This window comes from Narcine bancroftii, chromosome 2, assembly GCF_036971445.1.
Source record: "Narcine bancroftii isolate sNarBan1 chromosome 2, sNarBan1.hap1, whole genome shotgun sequence".
Taxonomy (NCBI): Eukaryota; Metazoa; Chordata; class Chondrichthyes; order Torpediniformes; family Narcinidae; genus Narcine; species Narcine bancroftii.
The window spans coordinates 307,089,283-307,109,035 of NC_091470.1; the positions used below are offsets into that span (position 1 = coordinate 307,089,283).

The 19,753-nt window shown below is 40.9% G+C and overlaps 1 long non-coding RNA gene across 1 annotated transcript in view; it reads right to left on the reverse strand.

Moving 5' to 3' along the window:
• Positions 1-11,499, reverse strand: part of LOC138752751 (uncharacterized) — a 68,217-nt gene extending 56,718 nt beyond the window's left edge. Inside the window, exons 1-2 of the long non-coding RNA XR_011350895.1 lie at positions 11,426-11,499; positions 2,933-3,015 (exon numbers count right to left, since the gene is read on the reverse strand). This is a non-coding gene — a long non-coding RNA (uncharacterized lncRNA). The remainder of the gene's footprint in view (positions 1-2,932; positions 3,016-11,425) is intronic.
• Positions 11,500-19,753: the final 8,254 nt, after the last annotated feature.

Sequence of the window (19,753 nt, forward strand, 5' to 3'; positions counted from 1 at the left end):
GGTTTAAGAAGATAAGAACAGATAGAGCTCAAGAGAATTTCAAGATTGCCAGAAAAGAGCTTATGAAAGGACTTGGGAGAGTTAGAAAGGGTCATGAAAAGACCTTGGTTAGCAAGTTTAAGAAAAAGCCCAAGACATTCTATAAGTATGCAAAAAAAAGGATGAGTCATGTGAGGTTAGGAATCAGGGGTGTTAGTGGAAACATGTGTGTGGAGTTGGAAGAGGTAGAGGAGGTCTCTAATGAATATTTTGCTTCACTGCTCACCAAACTAAAGGATCTTGGAATTGTCTAGATGAGTTGAGGCAGACTGAGGTACTACAGCATGCTGACATCAAGAAAGAGGATGCATTGGAGCGTTTGAAAATATGTAAAACTAGATAAGTCATCCAGGACCAGACAAGATTTACCCAAGGCCTCTGTGGGAAGCAAGGAAAGAGATCGCTGAGCCACTGGTGATTATCTTCACATTATTGCCAGGGACAGGAGAAGTACCAGAGATTTGGAGGATTGCAAATGTTATTCTCCCGTTCAAGAAAGGGAGTAGAGATAACTCAGGAAATGATACTCCGGTGAGCCTTATTTTCAGTAGTAGACAAGCTGTTGGAGAAAATCCTGAGAGACAGGATTTACAAGCATTTAGAGAGTCATAATCTAATTAGGAGAGATAATATCTCTCAAGCCTGACTGAATTTTTTGAGGATAAAACAAAGATCAATGATGAAGGTAGAGTGGTGGATGTAATGTATATACACTTCAGTAAGGCATTTGTTAGTGTTCCCTGTGGAAGTAAGGAGGCATGAAATCTAAGGAGGCCTTGCTTTGAGGATACAGAATTGGCTTGTCCAGACAAGGCAGAGGATGGTTATAGATAGTTCATATTCTACATGGATGTCAGTGACCAGTGGTGTTCCACAGGTATTTATCTGGGACCTCTCCTTTTTGTAATTTTTATAAATTACCCGGATAAGGAAGTGGAAAGTGGGTTAGTAATTTTTTGGGTTTGTGGCTAATCTGGAGGGTTGACAGAGATTACAAAGGGACAGTGATAGGATTAACCCAGAAAGGTGCAAGGTGGTTCATTTTGGTAGATCAAGTTTGAATGAAAAATTCAATGTTAACAGGAGGACTGGGAGTAGTCTGGACGAACTGAGAGGGCTTGGGGTCTGTACCAATAGGACACTCAAAGATTTATCACGTTGATAGTGTTGAGAAGGCAAATGGTGTGTTGGCCTTCATTAGCTATGGGATCAAGTTGACAAGCTATGAAGTAATGTTACAGATATGTTAGACTTAATTAGACTCCATTTGAAATATTGTGTTCATTAAAAGCACATTGCTGGAGAAACTCAGCAGGTCAAAGAGTGTACTTGAAAGAGCAAAGATAAAGATACATAACCTATGTTTCTGGCTTGAGCCCTTCAATAAGGTATGTTCAGTTCTGGTCATCTCATTACAGGAAACATGTGGATGCTATAGAGAGGGTGCAGAGGAGATTTTTAAGGATATTGCTTGGATTGGAGTCCATGCCTTATGAAGGTAGGTTGAGTGAACATCTTTTTTCCTTGGAGTAACAGAGGATAAGAGGTGACATGAGAGAGGTGTACAAGATTACGAGAGCATTGATGGCCAGAGGCTATTTCCCAGGGCTGAAATGGCTAATACCAGAGGGACTAAGTACAGGGGGATGTAAGAGGCAAGTTATTCCCACACAGAGTGGTGGGTGCATGGAATGCACTGCCAGCAACAGTGGTTGAAGCAGATAAAATAGTATCTTTTAAGATTATGGAAGAGAGAAAAATGGAGGGTTATATAGTAGTGAAATTCTAGGGAGTTAGTAGAGTAGGTTATTAAAAGGGCCAATACTGTGCTGTCAATACCTATTTCTATACTCTATGGTTTCAGATGAAAGCTCATATAATTGTGTCACATACACTCTAAATCTGATATGATTATGCTAACCATTTTAAATTTGCCCTTCTGGTGATAGTTTATAATTATTTCATAATTTTAAAAATATAAATAGTATTTTATATTGTATTTCTAATGTTCTTTGGCTTGGCTTCGCGGACGAAGATTTATGGAGGTGTAATGTAGTTTCACAGAAATGTAGGTCACAGAAATGTAGATTTAGTTGAACAAAGTTTTATCTACGCAAATGACTCAAAAGCTGAAGGACAGGATAATCAGAGAATTCTACTCAATATGTAAAACTGGAGGAGTGGGCTGATGGGCAGCTGATGAAATTTAATGCAATTCTAAAAGAGGTACAAGGAGGGTGAAAATAAGGCATGTAGGGAGATTTGATAGAGGTATACAAAATTATGAAGTGTATAGATATGGTAATGCCCACACGAGCTCATGTCCAAAGCCTCCCACCCCGTCCTTATAATACTAGCTCTCTCCCTTCTGCATTCTCAATCCAGAATGAATTATTGATCATTAGTTCTCTCCCACTGATGCTGCTTGACCCATTTAATTCCTCCATATTTGAGCATCTGCAGTGACCTGTGTATCTCAAAGGAGATATGATAAGACTTAAAATTTTGAAGGGCACAGATAGAATGAATGAAGAAACATTATTCCTCTTGATGGAGCAATTAAAAAGAAAGAAAACAAGTTAATTTTCATTAGAACAGGAGATTTGGGTGGGGGGGGGAGGGGCGTGGGAATGGGTAGATCAAAGGGAATATCCCTGAAAGGGAGAGATCAAATTAGTTAATATAGCTGTGTAATATGTTGCCACTACAATATCAGTGGAGCTAATCTGCTCAAGCATAGGATGCATTATTAAAACCAATTCCAAAAACCCACTCATCACCAATTTCAGCAAATATACTTGGAAGTTTCACTCATTCATTAAAATCAGAGCCCTCTGATAACTTTAGCAAAACACATATAAACAATCTTCAAAAAGAGATTCAAAGATCTTACAGTAGAAGTCCTGAAATCCAGACTCCTCAGGGATTGGGTCAGTCAAGATTTTCGGATTCTTTTAAAATTCAAATTTGAAGAGACTAAGGAAGAAATGAACAGGTAAATTTTAATATTTTATTAATGAAACCTTTTTTCATATAAAATACAAATATTTATTTATTCATTCATTTCCATAACTTCTGTGCATCTGTGGTACTTCTGCATGCACACAAGCACGCAGAAGACTGCTAGGTTTTAAAAGTTTGAGAGTTTTCGAGAAGTCCGGATTCTCGGGTGGTCAGGATTCCTGACATCTGGATTTTTGGACTTTTACTGTATTAAGATCCACGGTTATAGCTCGATCACTACATTTCCTGAGGAAGTGCATGAGAAGCTCAGGAATGGGTGATTGGCACTGATATCAGTATCATTTGCGGCCACCACACCATTTTGCACATCACCTCGGAAAACATTAATCCAGTCTGCAGATACATCAATGTCAGTCACACAGGCCTGAAGAATCCAAGCCAGCTGGCCTTTGGCTCAGAAGTTAACCACTGCTATTATCTTTTCAGCTGTGGGAGCATCAGTCATAGAATACTTAGATAAATTGCACATATTTAATCTACAAGGAATAAAGATCTCAGAATTACACACAAAGCCCCAGCCTAAACACTTCATAAATTCAATGACTAAATCAAATAATGTTTGTGGAATTGTAATGAGGTTTGCCAATGGATCCCACTATTTTAGTTATTCATTTAAGGTGAATCATTCATTATATATTGCTAAGCACCCTCTTCACAGCCCTCACCTTAAGTTCCATACACTTTTTGCAACCATATCTTTATGACATTACATTTATTCTCCTGTTACTTTAGTCCAGATCCTCATAATACTGAAAACATTCTCCACCAAGGATTCACAAGTTTTGCAAATGGTTTCATTTTAAACATATGATCTGAAGGTGCAAAATCATTGCTGGTTGGTGTGCAACTTGATGTTTACATATTCTTGTTGAGAAAGCAACATTCACTGACATTTGAATAATCCTCAATATTCTCAGTTGAGCTTTGTAATCCACCAACGTACTATCCACAGACTTGAATCCAATAATAATTTTCCGATATCTTCCAACACATAATAAAGCAAATTAAAATTATTGTTTCATCTCCTGGATTAATGTTTCTTCACACATGTCAGAAATGTCACAATGATGGCAATGCAGATTTATTCATTTTAGACACAATTCAGCTTTCTCACTTTTAGTAATGTACATTCCAAAAGTTCTTTCTTTGGCTTAGCTTCACGGATGAAGATTTATGGAGGGGTAATGTCCACGTCAGCTGCAGGCTCATTTGTGGCTGACAAGTCCGATGCGGGACAGGCAGGCACGGTTGCAGCGGTTGCAGGGGAAAATTGGTTGGTGGGGTTGGGTGTTGGGTTTTTCCTCCTTTGTCTTTTGTCAGTGAGGTGGGCTCTGCGGTCTTCTTCAAAGGAGGTTGCTGCCCGCCCAACTGTGAGGCGCCAAGATGCACGGTTGGAGGCGAGATCAGCCCACTGGCGGTGGTCAATGTGGTAGGCACCAAGAGATTTCTTTAAGCAGTCCTTGTACCTCTTCTTTGGTGCACCTCTATCTCGGTGGCCAGTGGAGAGCTCGCCATATAACACAATCTTGGGAAGGCGATGGTCCTCCATTCTGGAGGACCCAGCTCAGTTGGGTCTTCAGCAGTGTGGATTCGATGCTGTCGGCCTCTGCCATCTCGAGTACTTCGATGTTGGTGATGAAGTCGCTCCAATTAATGTTGAGGATGGAGCGGAGACAACGCTGGTGGAAGCGTTCTAGGAGCCGTAGGTGATGCCGGTAGAGGAACCATGATTCGGAGCCGAAAGTTATTGTTTCAGAATAATTGCACTTTTTATTTGAGCCTGCAAAGTTTATAAATCACATAGAATCACTTGATCCCTGGAATGAAAGGATTAGCATATGAGGAATGTTTGAAAGGTCTTGGACTGTACACCTTCGAATTTAGAAGAATGAGGGGAGATCTCATAGAAGCATTGTGAATGTTGAAAAGCCTGGACAGAGGAGATATGGCTAAGTTGTTTCCCATGGTAGGAGAGTCAAGGACAAGAGGGCACAATTTCAGGATTGGAGGGTTCCCATTTAAAACAGAGATGCAGTGGAATTTCTTTGACCAGAGAGTGATGAACCTCTACAATTTGCTACCACCAGAGGCTATGGACATCAGGTCATTGGATGTATTTAAGGCAGAGATTGATGTATATTTGTGTAGTCAGGGTATCAACCATTATGGGGAGAAGGCAGTAGAGTGGGGCTGAGTTGGAGAATGGATCAGCTCATATGTGGAATGGCAGAGCAAGGATGATGGGTCGAATGGCCTATTTCTGTTCCAAATGGCTTTATGGAACAATATGTACAATAATTTTGAATAATAATATTCAATATACCAAGTGATTTTATGTGAAAGAAAGCATGCTTCTGCACTTTCAGGTGAAAAGTAATGCAAGGATTAAGTACCTTTACTGAAGCCAGAAATCAGATCTTGCAATTTTTATAGCATGTTGAGACACATCGTGTAGAGTAGTTTGTTTTTCAAACTCTGTGAATGATCTAAAGATGCAATATCATGGAGTTTAGCATCTGCTGGAAGCTTTTGATTGCCAGACATGTATCACACCTATGTGTAGGTCAGGCCCACCCAAAGTATGGAGCCGTGACGTGTTTTGGCAGGTTGGTGTCTGGCAGAGAAACATGCACCTGTTTACAATTAGCTGCCACAGATTTTTCACCAAATTCCTTTCTCCACCAAAAAGATCCCCTTTCAAATTAGTGTCTCCAGTTTATTTTTTTTTTAAATTGGCATTTGATTTAAAATTGTTAGCATTGTATATCAGAATATTTTTCAAGATTCAATCTTTGTGAACTGTGTTTCCATGGTTAAATATATTAAAACATTTTAGTAATTGATTTTAGTGTCCAAAATGTTCTCCCGTTCGAAAGGAGGCAAATTCAAAATGTATTTACATCAGATTTTTTTATTTAACTGTTTCTTCCTGAGCAGGTTGTAGAGGGTTTATTATTGTTATAATTACTGGCAGTCATATTCCACTAAGACACAATCTTCTTGAGGAGCCAGGAGGAGCATCACAGTGGAGCTTCCCTCTGTTCTCACCCAACCTTTCTTTCAATTGGAGCCATCACAGAATAGCTCTTCCCCTAATGGCTGAACACATCTGGCCCAGCATTTCTCAAGTATTCATCTCAGAGATATTGGTATCTGTATGACTCAATTTTGCATTGGCACTGGTGATGGTGGGAGAGAGGGGAGAGGTAATGGACGAAAAATAAAGAGTACAAATATTCAAAATGAGTAAAGTTGATTGGTAGTATGTTTTACAATCCAGTTCATCTTTCACTCGTGTTCAATGCAAAAAAAGACATTTTTCCAGAGTAATTGGATCTCATGGATTATTTTCATGCAAGAGGTCCAGACACCTATTTTGTCCTTACTGGATTGATGCAGAGTTTGGGCCCGATTATGTGTTATTCAAAAATTAGATGGCTTCTGCACAAAATACTGGATGTTTAATCTCATGCATGCGAAAATAAGTGGGCAACTGCATAAATCTATGTGAGCCTTCACAAAATCACACATCTACCAATACATATGTATATGCAAATTGATATATATATATATATATATATATATATATATATATGTGCATATATATATACACATACATGCACACACATGCACGTACACACATACACATACACACGCGCACATGCACAAAAAAGAAGGAATACAATGATATTTCTTGTGTTTATAGTAGAACTGGATGTGGCTACTTTTATATCAGCATAAGACTGTGGGAGGCATTACAAAAGAAACCAAAATGTGAATAACTTTTCAGACTCCAGAGTGTGTGTGAACAGCTTAAAGTGGTGAGGGATAAGTGGGTAGAAAGCAAAGCAAGAAAAACTGGTATGCAAAGCAGGATACAGCCAACAGCAATCAAAACTACCAACAACCTCATCAGTGCACTTTTCAAGTGGCAAGCCCACATATCAAGCACCAACTTACACTTCTCCCAAGCCATCCCAAAAGCTTGGAAATGTTTCCCACAGTTACTGCAGTAGCACAGAGGTGTGGCAAGACTAATCTTTGCTTATTGAACTCATTCCATCAGAATGCTGTCCCAAATCTTAGGGAGGGGTTGTTAAATGATTGAATGAGAGGTCAAGTCACAATGAAGAACAAGACAGACAAAGGATTTTCTTCTCTGGCTAGTGAAGACGGTCCAAATGAGACATGAGACAATAGTTCTCAGATGAACTAAAGAGGAACTAAAAATGTGCATTAAACATCACCTTTTACAAACTCACAGGATATTGCAGCGCATTGTTCACCAGCAAAGGCCTTTTGAAGTATGTTCATTGTTGCACTATGTGAAACATGTCGCCAATTTCCACACACCAAAGTCTCCCCCTCCAAGAAAACCCAGCAAAACATTCAAGTATCTGCTTTTAAGTGAAGTCGATCGAAGAATAAATGTAGGTCAGAACATTAGAGAAACTCAACAAGAGGGTGTAATTTGGGGCCTTGAAGGATATTCAATCTGAAACATTCACTTTATTTCTTTGATATTGCCTGACATTTTGAGTGCTTCCAGCATTTTCTGTTTCTGTTGAAGAGAAGTCTTTTTCCTTGGCCCTGTTAAAGGATGTACAACATGCACCTGACATTTCAGTGGGACAGGCTGAAAAGGCCTCATATATGCTCCATTTTTGCTTACTCCTACAGCAAGTGTAAATTTGTATGTCCTCTATGTGTGAACAGAGTCAACTTGTCTGTGAGATCTTGAAACCGCCATCAATCACATAATTTGCTTGCGGTCAAGGGAAAATCTAATCAAAACCATTTTTATGTTGTCTCTATTAAGGCGAGCAAAAGAGAGGGCAATTATAACATTAAAAAAATTTAAATGACAGTTTTAAAAAGATTAAGAAAATAGAGATTTTTTTCTAGTATTCTGACAAAGAACAGTTCTGAACTGCTGTTAGAGACTGGGTTCTTCTTGTTCCTAGTTATGCATTCTGAAAGATTCATCATTTGACTTTCAGAATGTTTATAATTCTAAGATTTTCCAGATTACATCAAAAGTTTTCTATGATTGAGCTAAAAAAAAGTGGACTTGGTCACTTTTCAATCCTATACATTTTTTATTTGCTATACCTGTCATTTCATAGGCCATTTATCTTTCCCATGTCATTTATAAACTGAGCAGTAAAGCAGGAGGCATGCCTCTTCGAGATCCTTTGGTATTTATCGGTCTTATACAGCTCCCTTTTATTCTGTGGGAATGCCTTCATTTGCTTATTCATCTATCAGGTGCCTTGGAATATATCAGCTTAAAATTACACATATATTTTAGGCATTGTCATAAAGGTTTGCAAACACCTGTTCACCCACTGCAGATCATAACTTAAACCCTCAAAGATCTTAATACTCAACAGTAGATGTGGGAGGTGCTCCTCCCTTTTGTTGCAAAATAAAAGTCATACAATGGCTCATGTCAGACCATATTTTTCCATTCTGCCTTTCAGGCGGATGAATGATTCAGACACAGAGGAATTCAACCAAAACCAGATTTCCATTTAAGATGTAGCTTTCCTGTGGCAGAAAACAGACGAAGAATTTATCATTGCCTCAGTGGTTACTCCCATTATCTCCATGGTCATTTGGCCCAGGAATAAGGTAATGGAATTAGACTTTGTTTCTATAATCACTTCTTTGGCTTGGCTTCGCGGACGAAGATTTATGGAGGGGGTAAAAGTCCACGTCAGCTGCAGGCTCGTTTGTGGCTGACAAGTCCGATGCGGGACAGGCAGACACGGTTGCAGCGGCTGCAGGGGAAAATTGGTTGGTTGGGGTTGGGTGTTGGGTTTTTCCTCCTTTGCCTTTTGTCAGTGAGGTGGGCTCTGCGGTCTTCTTCAAAGGAGGTTGCTGCCCGCCAAACTGTGAGGCGCCAAGATGCACGGTTTGAGGCGATATCAGCCCACTGGCGGTGGTCAATGTGGCAGGCACCAAGAGATTTCTTTAGGCAGTCCTTGTACCTTTTCTTTGGTGCACCTCTGTCACGGTGGCCAGTGGAGAGCTCGCCATATAACACAATCTTGGGAAGGCGATGGTCCTCCATTCTGGAGACGTGACCCATCCAGCGCAGCTGGATCTTCAGCAGTGTGGACTCGATGCTGTCGACCTCTGCCATCTCGAGTATTTCGACGTTAGGGATGAAAGCGCTCCAATGGATGTTGAGGATGGAGCGGAGACAACGCTGGTGGAAGCGTTCTAGGAGCCGTAGGTGATGCCGGTAGAGGACCCATGATTCGGAGCCGAACAGGAGTGTGGGTATGACAACGGCTCTGTATACGCTTATCTTTGTGAGGTTTTTCAGTTGGTTGTTTTTCCAGACTCTTTTGTGTAGTCTTCCAAAGGCACTATTTGCCTTGGCGAGTCTGTTGTCTATCTCATTGTCGATCCTTGCATCTGATGAAATGGTGCAGCCGAGATAGGTAAACTGGTTGACCGTTTTGAGTTTTGTGTGCCCGATGGAGATGTAGGGGGGCTGGTAGTCATGGTGGGGAGCTGGCTGATGGAGGACCTCAGTTTTCTTCAGGCTGACTTCCAGGCCAAACATTTTGGCAGTTTCCGCAAAGCAGGACGTCAAGCGCTGAAGAGCTGGCTCTGAATGGGCAACTAAAGCGGCATCGTCTGCAAAGAGTAGTTCACGGACAAGTTTCTCTTGTGTCTTGGTGTGAGCTTGCAGGCGCCTCAGATTGAAGAGACTGCCATCCGTGCGGTACCGGATGTAAACAGCGTCTTCATTGTTGGGGTCTTTCATGGCTTGGTTCAGCATCATGCTGAAGAAGATTGAAAAGAGGGTTGGTGCGAGAACACAGCCTTGCTTCACGCCATTGTTAATGGAGAAGGGTTCAGAGAGCTCATTGCTGTATCTGACCCGACCTTGTTGGTTTTCGTGCAGTTGGATAATCACTTAAGACTGGTAATATTAGCCTAACTAGCAAATAAAGCAAAAATTAGGTTTAATATTTTAAACACTACTGTCTTACACATTGTCAAAAATTAAAGAGATTCACCTCAGATTTTCTAGGATTTAATTCTTTAATGCGTTCCTCAAAATAGAAATTAAGTTCAAAACATAAGCTATGTAGTCCAAATAATTTGAACATTGATTTATTATACATTATTACAAAGTTTGAAGTGAAAAATATCCAGGCTACATGAGTTAAAAACTTCTTGACAGTTTGATCAATTCCTAACAGGAATTAATTTTACATCAAGGAAAACTCACAATCTCAAAATAATTTTGTGTTTAAAATCTGAAATACATCAAATGCTAAATCAAAATTACAAAAAAAAATCCAAATAAAGTTCAGTAAATTTGATAGTAAAGAATAGAGATGTGGCCTCTTTCCCTCGACAGACAGGTATGTAGGCCAGTCTCTGGAATCATGCCCCATGCACATCATGGTAATCAAAGTGACATTCTGGGCCAGTACCGTTTGACAGCATTTAGTCCATGTCCCTCTGAATCCCTCCCATCTACAAACTGCCCATATATATTTTAAATGTTGTTATTGTATCCTCTTCTACAGATCCCTCTGGCGGCTCATTCCAGATACAGAGCACCATCTGAAAGAAAAGGTTGCACCTGACAACCTTTGAGGTAGCACAGTTAGTGTGGTGGTTAGTGCAATTTATTACAGAGCCAACGACGCAGGTTCGAATCCGGCACTGTCACTTCGGAGTTTGTACATTCGCCTTGTGTTGGTGTGAGTTTTCTCCAGGTGTTCCAGTTTCCTCTCACCTTTCAAAATGTTTGGGAGTTGTAGGATGATCGGGGTATTGGGAGGCATGGGCTCATGGGCTGAAAGGGCCTGTTACCATGCTGCATGTCTAAATTATAAATTATCCCTCATAAATCTCTCCCCTCTTGCCTTAAACCAATGCCCTCTAGTTCTAGAATCATCTACCCTGGGAAAAAGACAAAGAACATTCACTTTAACCATGATCCCCATGACTTTGTAAACTTTTAGAAGATCACCCCTCACCCTCATCTGCTCTCAGGAATAAAGAGCTAGCCTATCTAATCTCTCTCTATAATCTGACGCTTCCAGTTCCAACAATATTCTGGTGAAGCTCCACTGCACCTCTTTCAATTTATTAATGTCTTCCTATAACTGGGCAACCGGAAATGCACACTGTAATACCGTGTACAGGTGAATCAGAGGTGCCACTTTCCAACTTTTGTACTCCACATCTCACCCAATGAAGGCTAGCTTGTCCACCTGAGTTGCCATTTTCAAGGAACTATACTCCTGAACCCTTTTGTTTCTCTGTTTTTTAGATTTCTCCAGGGCCCTACCATTTTTCATACACATCCTGCCCTAGATGGACTTACCAAAGTGTGACATCTCACTTTTGTCAGAGTTATATCCTATTTGCCATTCCTGGGCTCACCTTTCCAACTGATCTAGATCCTGATGTAAATTTAAATATCCATTTTCATTGTCCACCACATCATTAATTGTGATGTCAGCTGCAGATTTACTAACCAAGTTAACTATCTTGTCATCCATATTATTAATATAGTTAATAAACAACAGAGGACCCCTGTCACACGCTACTGATTACAGGTCTCTGATCAGAAAAACATCTCTCCAAAGTTACCTTTTGCTTCCTTTCACTGAGCCAACAGGCCAGCTCACCTTGGATCTCCAGGTGATCTAACCTTCTAGAATAACGTGTCATACAAGATCTTGTTAAAGGCATTGCTACCATCAATTTCTTCAACATCCATTGTCCTGCCTTCATCAATCTTCTTCTTCAACTCTGAAAAACTCTTATCAGATTTATGACACATGATTCCTCATGCACAAGTTCTTGCTGACTATTTTCAATCAGTCTTAGACAGAGGTAGATCTTGATCCTTAGAATCCCCTCCAGCAACTTTCTCATCACTGTTGTCATTCACAATGGCCTGCATTTCCCTGGCTTGTTCTTGCTGCCCTTTTTAAATGATGGCACAAGATTAGCTATCCTCCAGTTTCCAGCACTTCACTGACACCTAAGATTATGCATTTCTCAGTAAGGGCCCCCACAGTTTCTTTCCTACTCTCCCACAATGTGTGAGAATACATTTCATCAGGCCTTGGGAATATATCCACTTTAAAATGTTCCAAGGCTGCCAATACATCTTCCCTGGTAGCTCTATTATAGTCCAATGCATTGTTTCCTGTTTCCTTCATTTCCTTGGCTTGCATGATCTTCTCCACCAACTGATGAGAAATATTCATTCAAAACCCCTCCCATCTCCTGCGGTTCCCCACAAAGACAGTATTGATGATCTTTAATTAGACCATCCCTCTCTCTAGCCACTCTTTTACTCTTAATATACATAGATTTTTAGGGACTTCCTTTTATTCATCTCGTCAATTCCATCTCATATAATATTTTTGTCAGGCTGATTTCCCTCTTAAGCATAGTTCTTCTCATCAACAAATTTCAGATTTATTGTCAGAGTACATGCATGACATCAATACAATGCTGAGATTATTTTTCCTGCGGGCAAGGCAGAACACCCACTTATTGGTAGTGCAAAACAAAATTGTACACAACATATACATGTAAACAAATAAACAAATGTAAGCCACTGACTGTGCAATACAGAGGCACCTGTAACTTATTCCTGAGGGTAGAGCGATAACAGAGCATGTGCTGGGTGGTGTGGATCCTTGATAATTGCTGCTGCTCTCCGACAGCAGCATTCCCCAAGATATTCCTAATGTTGGGAAGGGAATTGCCTGTGATGTCCCAAGCTGTGTCATCTGCCTTGTGCAGGGCTTTATGCTTAGGAGTATTGGTGATCTAGAATGCTTACAGTTGATGTACTTTTTCTTCCTTTTCCTGACCAGAGCAGTTTTCCAACCAGAAGTACAGAAGCCATGTGTAACTTTCTATAAATTGAGGAAGTACCTCCAAATATCCTCACTATGAGGACACATTGTCATGCTTCCTCATACAGATATATGAGGATATATCACAAATATCCTCATCAAGATGGAAAATTATCTCCTTTCTTGCACAGTGGAGTAGTGTAGATTGTGGAGGATCATGTAATCTCTTCATCTAGAATCTGATGGGAGTGTGGATTGCAGAGGGTCATGTGGCCTCTTTGGCTGGAACCTAGTAGAAATCACCCCACCTGCCAATCAAGGGTTAGCTTTGCTCATTTGTGAGGTTGATGCATGGTTGGCTCTGGCAGCTGACATGTGATTGGTTGTCCAAATGCCAATCAATGGTTAGATCTCCCCACAGGTGAGGCAGATGCATGATTGGTTCCTGCAGGTCTCTCTCTCTCACTCCCTCCCTCTCTTTATTCTTGCTGCTGCATGGAGATCATCAGTGAGCCGAATGCAATGGGCCCATTCCAGATCCTGAGCTGTGGGCGATGCTGGAGACCAGGTTGATTTGATATACTTGTTAGTTGTAATTAATTTACTGCTTGTTCTTGTGCTGTGCCTGCTAAAGTTGGAGAGAGTATTATGTGTTTAACCCTTGAGTTGTTAATCAGGAGTTGAGAATGTTTATCAGTGATTTATTTGCACCCAATGTATAATTATTTGTGTATTATTGCTGCATATGTGTTCATTAGTTGGGACCATTGCTGAACTCCAGGCTATGAGGCACAGGCGGCTACATAGAGCCAAATGCAATGGGCCCATCCCGGATCCCGAACAGCAGCGACACTGGAGACCAGGTTCATGTGTATGCACTCGTTTTATTATACGGTTATTATGTTTAGTAGATTCACAGAAAGACGAGTCCAGACACAAGTGTTACAATCAAAGGAACATTATTGAACACAAGGGAGCCAAACAGGGGAAAATGTCAAATAATACTTCATTACTCTACTATAGCGGGCCGAGCAACCGCATGGTTAGCTAGGCTGAATCGACATCCCAGTTGGTTGGCACAAGGTGGTGCAGGCCCCATTCCCTTCTCAGGAGAAGCCCGCGTTTGGCGACACACCATTGCCTGGGAGATGTTGCCACTTCTGGTTGCATGTCGCTGGGAAGGCAGTGATTCTGCAATGCACTGACATCACTCCCATAGACCAACATGTCCCAGACAGGAAGTGGGTCGTCCCCGAAAAGTGGCATGAGGGATTCAAATAAAGTCAGTTACTGGTTCACCGTTGTGTGGATGTGCTTCATTTCAATAGCACTGCCGTTAGCAGCTGCTACAGTGGTGACCCCCGAAGGTTCCAATGTCTTTGGAACCCACCTCGAATATGACAAAATGCAGGATGCTGCTACCACTACAGTTGCAATGGCTGTGACCAATGCTGTGGATGTGCATTTGCTCCCCTTCTGAGCCAACCAGCCCAGGAATTGGTTACAAATGGCCTAGTCACAGTTCCAGGTCAGAGGCATTGTCCTAGACTCCTAGAGCAGTGGTTCCTAACCTTTTACTTTCCACTCACATACCACTTTAAGTATTCTCTATGCCATGTGTTCTGTGATTAATAAGGGATTGCTTAAGGTGGTATGTGGGTGGAAAGAAAAAGTTTGAAAACCACTGTTTTAATCATTCCAAATTGATTCGTTATGTGCATAGTTTCATAACTCCAAAGGAAATGGGCCATGACAATTTTTTTCAAGCAAAATATTTCAGTAACAATTGGGTGTAGAGCAGTGATTCTCAACCTTCCCTTCCTACTCACATACCACCTGAAGCAATCACTTACTAATCACAGAACACCGATAGCAGAGGGAATACTTAAAGTGGTATGTGAGTGGAAAGTAAAAGGTTGGGAACCACTGTCCTAGAGGATACCAATTTCTGGTGTGTCGTCAATGCCCTGGATGCCGCTACTGCAGCAAAAGTAAGCTCCTCCGTGGAAAATCCTCCTACGGAGCATAAGTACAAACAATTCTGGTGATTCCTCCTCAATTTCCTGGAACTCAACTGGCATGAGCACGCCATTTGCATCCTGAATATGAAAGGCCTGGTCGATAGAAACCCCTCCAAGCTCATGCACAAAATGGTGGCATTAGCAGACAGACACACAAACTGTTTCTTGTTCAATGTCCTGTTCCTCTCCAAGATGTTTCCTCGGCAATACCCGACATGGATTTCAGCGCTCCGCACCTGGTAGCAAAGGAAGCAGAAAGATTTATGTGCTCTCCACAGCAGAGCTCGATACATGTACAACCAATTTACACCATCAGCGACCCTGGCTCAGTCCCTGTACCAGTGATTTCCCCTCTGTCTGTTCCACCAGCAGTAGCCACAGCCCAACGCAACATAACAAGTGCTCAGACAAATGGAGTGATTACTGCTTCATCTACCACAAGGGATCTGCAATGCCCGGTGGTGCATCCCTCCATGTTAATAACCCAATGCCAAGTCGAGCGTAACGACGAGAAATGAACAGGCCAGCCGCCGAGAGTGGCCTTGGAGGTTTGCACACATAAAGACCTACTCTACCTAAGGGACCATCAGACAAAGAGGGATTTCCTCGTCGACATGGGAACAGAGATAAGCTTCATCCCACTGATGTACTTTGATCTCAAGCACAATCCCAAGGACCTCCACCTACAGGCACCCAATGGCTCCTCCATTCCAAGTTTTGGCACCCATCTAGTCACAATCCATGCTGCGGGAACTGTTTTCCGTTGGAAGTATATGATTGCATCCATTGGGCAAGCCCTACTCGGAGCCGATTTCCTCCATGCACACGAGATCCTGGTAGACATGAACAGATATGGCTTGGTCAATATTACCACGTTCCAGTCATACCCCGTTATGCTGCGGCAATGTTCCTTTTTGCAGTTGGGCATCCACCCTCTAGACCTCAATAAATAAGCCCTTTTACTGGCCAAGTATCTGTCACCCTTGTTGCCCAATTTCCATGATGCTAAACCAGCACATAGCATGGAGCACCACATCAAAACCAATGAACCACCAGTGTATGCACAACCACTGAACCTCCCGTAGGACAAACTCCTCCAAGCCAAGACTGAGCTCTCTGCCATGGAGGAGCTGGGTTTCATCTGCTGTTCAAACAGCCCCTGGGCATCCCTGCTGCACATGGTCCAGAAGAACTCCAGCAGTTGGCGTCCATGTGATGACTACAGATAACTCAATGATGTCACAGTCTCAGATAGATACTAAATTAATTTTACATATTTGTTAGTTGTAATTAATTTACTGTTTGATCCTCTTATTCCAAGAGAAACATCAGACAGATAACACTTCCAGCCATCTGCCACTCTGGAGCTTTCTGTTTCTAACAATCTTCTCCTGGCTTGTTTCAGCCGTGATTGTTCAGTCTCTTTCAATGTCACACACATACTAGCTGAGTGAGCCTGTCTCACCTCTCTCTCTGTCCAACTGTCAACTGCTGGAAAGCCCATGTGACTCTCTCACTTGCAAAAATCCCCACCTTCTTCAGCAAACAACAGGAGTTATCCTTCTTGGTCAAGCTGTTGACTCAAATAAACAAAACCTAGGAGTGACCTCTCTCTGAGCACTTTGTAGAAAGGTCAGAAGCCTTGTAGTTATTCAACCAGCCAGTCTGTCTCCAATCCAAACAATGATCTATTCATTTCATGACATCATTTCAATTAGCACCTACTTATGAAATGTGCTTAGTATTCTCCATAGTTTCTGTAAAGTTCCTGAATGTGAATTCTTCAGTATTTCAAATAAGATCTGTTTTAAAATGTGTGTATATGTGTAACCTACTCTAATCTTACCAAATTCTCCCAATATTTATCTACTCCATTACAACATGTCCTCAATCATTTTTATATCATGTTGCCCTACTGCACCACAAAACAGCTGAAAGATGAATTTGAAAATGTTCAAGCCTGAAACATTGGCTATGTATCTTTAACTTTGCCTTGTAAAGAACACTGTTTGACCTGCTAAGTTTCTCCCATATTGTATGAAATAATGCCCAATATTAAAAAAAAATACTGGAAATCATACTTGGGTGTAGATTATTTTGGTGTATTTAGGCGGCACAGACTTGTGGCCTGAAAGGATCTTTCACCGTGCTTATGTCTAAATTTAACATTGAAAAATAAACTCTTTAACTAAATGTACTTTTTTCCCAGTTTCAATTTCTAATGAAGATAATGGAAATAAAAACATAAAAGATTTTACAAAGCCACAAATGTCTTCCCCTTTCAAGCAATAATTGAAAACATTCTACAATCCTACAGCAATTCGTCAGGGAAAAAAATTTCCCATCTTCTATCACTATGGAACAGATTACAACATCCCAGCCTTCATTCAGTATGATGACAATTCAGTTTTCCAGTAATACAGTTTATAAAAATAAATATATTATAGGAAGTTTGCCCCTGCATGCAAGGTCTAGTGCCTTTGACACTGGAGCCACATAGCACCTGTCTAGACGATTCAAATTACCTGCTTTCTCAGGAGATTCCTCAAACATCTGTTGCTGTTGCTATGTAAAGGATTTTTCCATTACTCAAATTCTTCATCTTATCATCCAAGTAAATATTAATGAGGGCAGAGTTAGTACTCTCTCCTGTGAAAGGAAATGATGGATAGAAATTCAAAAGTGAGCAAGAGATCCTAAGCCAAGCATGGTTCTTAGTCGATAAGAATGCATTTGAAACTCCACAAATAAGATTGGAAAATGATGGATTATTTCATTTCGATTGTCTTCTCATTAAAATTAAAAACTCCTGCCACTCCTTTCAGATTTTTTTTCTGTACCAAGGGAAATTTAAATATAAATAATTATTTATCATATTTTAATGATCATTTTAAACTTTAGAAATAATAGCTGGAGAACTCATTTGCTTTGTAAGTGTTATTTTCCCTTCCAAGGATTCATCTCGCTCCCTTCCTTAAATGACCACCTGGGGATTGAACTGATATGCTGGAAAAGAAAAGTGAAACATTCCTTCCACAATTTGCAACTTCTTCTATCAAGCGGGGACAAAGGAAAAATGAAATTTCTCAAGTGAACTTCTTCCAGTTATTTTCTCATGTCAATGCACTTTCATATTACATACGGTACTTGAAAGTTGCATTGCAAGTGCATATTTCCAATAGACTGGTTTCCATTCCTAAAGGAAAGTTTATTTTCCCATTTATATTATGTCATTAATAGAGTAATTTTATATACTGAGTGCAAAATGTTATGATTTTGCACCTTGTATATTGAAATTAGCTCATGGGCCATCCAATGAGAATATGTATGCACATTTCCCCTTTAATTTTCTATCCATCAACATGAATATTCCAGCGACATTATTTCATAAACCAATATATTAAAACCTCTACAAACAGATATTCTACGATTTTAAGATTCACATGTCAATGCTGTGAAAAATCATGTTCTCTAGTACCTGCTATTCTGTAACAGAAAAAAAACATGAAGGAGACAATGATATCTTTCATTATTATGTAACACCAAACAAATTTTCTTATTATTTAACCTCAGGTTTTTAATTAACTACCACATTTAAGATAAATGCCAGCCACAACAAGTTATGGATAGTAATGAAATGCAGCTATATAAAATTGCCCTATTCATGATCAAGTCAAGTTTATTGTCATTTGATTGTGCAAGTACAACCCAACAAAACAACGTCCTCCAGTTCTTGGTGCAAAACATGCAGAAACTCAACCAGACATAACACACATACAGATAAACAATACATATGCAGGTCAAGTATTTAATCTATTCAAACAAATAAATAAATATATTTTATGCAAATAAGAGTTTTGGGTGGTTAGTGTGAGCAGTTACTTTGGTCTTTCAGTATTCTCACTGACCATTAGAAGAAGTTGATCCTCATCATGGAGGTGCTAATGTGTGTTCAAGACTGAACGACTGGCTGTCCTTGACTGCGTGGTGGAGGATGATACTATTGGCCCTGACCCGGAGAGGATGCGCCCCCTGTTAAAGCTACCTATTCCAAGGACCTTGAAAACCCCAGATGCCTGGGGTTTTTCTCCCACTATGCTCAGTGGGTCCCTTAATACACTGATAAGCTTCGTCGCCTCTTAAGATCCACTAGTTTTCCCCTCTCTGCTGAAGCCCAAACGCCATTTACCTATGTTCGAAGCCTCATTGCTAAAGCCACCATACATGCAGTGTATGAGAATGAACCTTTCCAAATGGAAAGAGATGCTTCAGACGTGGCTCTGGCCACTACCCTTAACCAGGCAGGTAGACTTGGACCCTTTTTATCCTGGACCCTGCAAGGCCACGAGCTCTGGAATCTCTCTGTAGAGAAAGAGGCTCAAGCCATTGTAGAGGCTATCAGGCACTGGAGGCACTATCTGGCTGGTAGGAAATTTGCGCTCCTCACTTACCAGAGCTCTGTCGCATTTATGTTCAATAATGTCAAGAGGGGAACAATTTAAAAATGACAAGATTGCTGCTAGGTAGAGGATCGAACACTCCACCTACAATTATGACATTGCCTATCGGCCAGGTGCCCTTAATGAGCCTCCAGACGCCTTATCCAGAGGAAGCTGTGCCTCTGCTTCCTCACACCGGCCAACTGCAGTCTATGCATAATGAACTCTGCCATCCAGGGGCTACCCACATAGCTCACTTTGTCAAGATGCGCAATCTGCCCTACTCCATGGAAGATGTCAGGGAAATGACTAGGTCCTATTAGGTCTGCATGGAGTGCAAGCCGTACTTCTACCACCCTACAAAGGCGCACCA